Source organism: Pygocentrus nattereri, chromosome 10 (genome assembly GCF_015220715.1).
Source record: "Pygocentrus nattereri isolate fPygNat1 chromosome 10, fPygNat1.pri, whole genome shotgun sequence".
NCBI classification, from domain to species: domain Eukaryota; kingdom Metazoa; phylum Chordata; class Actinopteri; order Characiformes; family Serrasalmidae; genus Pygocentrus; species Pygocentrus nattereri.
The window spans coordinates 43,569,121-43,573,563 of NC_051220.1; the positions used below are offsets into that span (position 1 = coordinate 43,569,121).

A 4,443-nucleotide genomic window follows, 5' to 3' on the forward strand; every position below is an offset into this window, starting at 1 on the left:
ACATGAATCAGACAGTAATCAGATTTCTGCTTTACAGCCAAACAATAAACTCTGAAAATATGAACATACAAGATCTAGAAGATGAATATTTAAATCTTTCATTTCGCCAAGCGTGTCTTTGGTTTCAGCGTCGCTCCAGAAGCGTTTAGCTGCGTCTCATGTAGGAACTTTCTGTGAGGAGCTTTTAGAGGGACATCTGGTTCCTATCACCACCACTGTGAGCAGCTCTGACTCGGTACGTTTATCTAGAACAGAAAGTTTCACACTGAATCACCATGAACTGCTCTGTTTACATCCTAACCACTTAATTATGCATATATTTTTAAAAACGGGTGGAGGTCCTGTTTAAAACGATTGCATGGTGTTGCACACAGAAGAAACAAACGCCAGAATTTTTCTTTTTGTTTTTTTTTTTCTTGTTTTCATGTTCATTGATACTTTCTAAAATAGCCGGGATAAGTGGTGAAGAACTGCATGTATTTACCATATAAAAGTTAAAGAATACTATATAAATTAACACCAATACTTCTGTATATTATTACATTTCAATATAGCATCATTTGTTAAATGTTTCAGTGCCAGTAACTGGAGTGCTGTGCTGAATATGATCATAAATTAGTATAAGTATGAATTCCTTCCCACTGTCCCTTCCAGAATAAATGCTTCTCTTTCAAAAAATATCTTCTAGGTCATCTTGCGTGCTCAGCATATTTGAGATCCACCCGCAGATTTTTAATAATATTGAATTCTGGGATGCCGAAAGTCATTCCAAAACCTTAATCTTTCTCAAAGTAGGTCAAGGTTTGATTTTGATATACGGTTTGGATCCATGTCTTCTGGTCTCCAGCCTCTTCACCAAATGTGGGGCATTAGCTTCCAGCCTTGCCTGATACGGTTTCCTCTGAAAGTATTAGAACTGCAGGGCCAGGTCTTTGTTTTTGCTCGACACTGAAGATTTGGGTTTGAGATCAAAAGATGGAGTCAGTAGATCTGAATTTCCTGTTATTTACGTCTAGACGTGTTAAAAACATCAGCTTTGGTTTGAAGCCATTTGTGTTCCATGTGAGCAAAAATATTAGAACATGTGACTGACAGGTGTTTCTTGTTGCTCAGTTAAATGGATTATTTAAAACAACTAACAGCTCTGAATATCTACGCTGCTAGAAATGAAGGTTCTGTTCAGCTACGTTTCTCGTTCATCAAGGTACAAACAGTGTAAATGTTCCTCAAAGCTCCAGCAGTGGTTCTAAGGTCTGATTGTGGAGCTTAAATCAGGTTCTCCAGGTGAAAAGTTGGTATTTGTTCCTTTTCATAATTGAATGTTTTAAATTAGGCGAGGCGGGGTGTGTGGAGTCAGTACAGCTTAGAACAGATCATTTCAGTGGATTATGGCTCAGTTATGTTCCCTGACTAAAGGGACTGAGGCTTCCACCCCAGGGACAGTTTAATACCTTTATTTCTGAGAGTGAGCCCTTGGTTTGAGCCCTGGGTTTCACTTGTGAAGGACTGCACCTGGTGTTAAAGACCAGGGAGCTGTTTGCAGGAGAAGAGAAAATCAGATCAGAGCTTTGAACAAGCATTTGAACTGTTCTGAGAAAGAAAGGAACCACTAAAGGAACCACTAATGAACTAACAACAGCAGTTGATGACAGGAACGTTGCGCAAGCTGTGAAGAAAAAAAAACAACAGTCAGTGACATCAAGTACCTCCAGGGTGCGGGGGTGAAGGTTTCGCTCACACTTCTCTCTCATGTCTTCACACTTATGTCTGTTTATTTCTGCCAAATACATGCAATTATACATCTCTACTGTAACACTGCAATAAAGTTTTATCCATCTGTCCATCCATCCAGGTTACAGGACGGCAGGGAGGCGAAACCAAGTGCCAAGATGAAAAGCTGTGAGAAAGAGTGTTAAATCTGAGGTAATGGGATGTGAACCCTCACATTAGGGATGAGGTGCCCCAGAGCGAGGGTCCAACCACTGATGGATGATCGGCGGTCCGTGGAGTTACCGCTGCGCCACTGAGAAGCGCCGGCAACAAGGAGTGAAAAACCAAGGAACAGGAGATAAAAGGGCGGGAAAACGGCAAACAAAAGAAACGCTGAAAGCAGCTCAAATGAAGGCTGAACTGGAAACATGGACTAAGAAAACAGAAGACACTTCCTCTGTAATTATCAGGGGAAGACTGACTTTATGTTCCACTTGTTTACCCTTAAACACCTCTAGTACAGCTTGGAGCTGGTTGTATCTCAAGCCTGCTTGTGGCTTCTTTGTTTTTTGAGTAATTTTGGGGTAATTACTCTCTTTTGTGTTTTCCAGCCCGCTTTTCTTTTCATTTAAATACCCACCTGGGTTGAGTACCAGTCACCCCTCTACAAAGGTGAGATAAGGCTGTGGCAATCAGCAGCTCTAAGTAGAGGAGTCCACAGGTGTGTCAGGTTGGGCCTAATCAGCCCGAGGGCTTCTGCGAACTGGAGTTCCCTGAAGTTATGGCATTTTGTGGCCATTGTCCTCTGCTGGCAGTCGGCTGCACAGGCTGGACCCTTATAATTAATCAATCAATCAACCAACCAACCAATCAATCAACAAATCAATCAATTAAGCACAATCTACTGTCAGAAGCTGACTAACAGAGCAGAAATATAGAGGCTGTACCACAAGATGTAAAGCTCAAAGGCCAGATTGGAATTAGCCAGAAAATACAGAGATGTTATATAGAGAGAGACTTTTATGGGCTGATGAGATCAATATTAGCCTTTCCAGAAGTTATGGAGAGACCAAACTCTGGAGAAGGCAAGGATCTGCTCAGGAACCAGAATGTAGAAGCTCATCAGTCAAACGCTTGGGCTTGCATGGCAGCTCCTGGAATGGGCTCACTGAAACTCACTGAAGATGTAAGTCATGATGGTAGCAGCAGAATGAGTTCAGATGTTTTATGTCTAGTTACAGAGAAATGCATCCAATCTGATCAGGAAGAAGTTCATTGTGCAGTAAGACAAAAACCTGAACCACACTGCCAACACAATGAAGGACTTCATCAGGGGATCAGTGGATCAGACGCAGCAGAGAACGCTGAGAACCTGTGGGCAGCGTCCTGTGGGCAGCGTCCTGTGGGCAGCGTCCTGTCCAACACAAACTGTGCAGCAGCAGATGAGCTGTCATCTCTGAATTTACATCTACAAGGTGGACCAACAAGGTAGGAGTGTCTAATAGAGTGGACAGTGAGTGGACACAGTGTTTAAAAGGTCCAGCAGCGCTGCTGTGTCTGATCCACTCATACCAGCGCAACACACACTAACACACCACCGTCAGTGTTACTACAGTGCTGAGAATGACCACCCTAACAGTACCTGCTCTGTGAGGGTCCATGGGGGTCCTGACCACTGAAGAACAGGGTAACAGAGTATCAGAGAAACAGATGGACTACAGTCTGTAACTGTAGAACTACAGAGTGCAGCTATACGGTCAGTGGAGCTGATAAAGTGAACAGTGAGGGTAGAAACGAGGAGGTGGGCTTAATAAAGTAGCCAGTATGTATATGTACATGTGAGAATGTCACTGTTAGTTGTATTTAATGGATGTACAGTAGGATTTTGGCCTGTTTTTGTGTCCAGTGTGTTCCAGCTTTACGTGATTAAGCCCTGACGCAATGCGGTTTGGCACAATGTGAGAAAAGCAGCATTGAAGATTCCAAAACTTTTACTTCTACGTTTTTAAATCTTCCATTCTCAGCAGCAGTGAGACCTGAGAGACATCATCAGAGAATAAACACACTGAAACCCCCTCTTTACCCCCTCGCTCGACTCTGCTCTGTGCTGTATAAGTGCCGTTTTTCTGTAGTAATATTGTAGAAGACCCACTTTTGTTTCCTGAAGAACATTTGAGTGGATGGTTCTTTAAAGAACTATATGTGTAAATGAGATGTGTGAGTGTGAAGAACATTTTAAAGCAGTGTTTGAAGTTCCTCTGCGTCTGCGTGGAGAGTGTTGAGTCTTTCCTCTTTGTGGCTGCGCAAAATGAACCAGGGCTGAAAAAGTTCACTGACAGAAACGACAGCAACCAGATTCATAACAGCATCTCGAAAAAAAAGTCCTTGTATGTTTTTTTCATAACTAAGTGTAAAGATTCAGACTTAATGACGGCTTTCGCAGCTGTTTTTAGCTCTGCCCAGGGGTGGAAAGAGCCCAGAGAGTCTGTACTAATGTGAACATATGGATCAAAATCTTACCAATGTTTCAAAATTCCTTCTTAATTCAAAATTCTTCTCATAACTGTGATGTAAACAGAGAGATCCAGAGGGTTTGGTGTGAAACGGTTCAGACGTCTTTACAGTGGTGGTGATGGGAACCAGGCGACACAGATATAGACACTTTATTGACCATCCAGAACCACCAGAGAACCTACACGAGTCTTCTGAGCTTATATGGAATGTTGATGGTGG

The 4,443-nt window shown here is 42.5% G+C and overlaps 1 long non-coding RNA gene across 1 annotated transcript; it reads left to right on the top strand.

Moving 5' to 3' along the window:
• The first annotated feature begins 2,544 nt into the window (after positions 1-2,544).
• LOC108414936 lies at positions 2,545-3,792 on the top strand. Its single transcript, XR_001856942.2, has 2 exons — positions 2,545-2,896; positions 3,617-3,792. It is a non-coding gene; the product is annotated as an uncharacterized LOC108414936 (long non-coding RNA).
• The last annotated feature ends 651 nt before the right edge of the window (positions 3,793-4,443 follow it).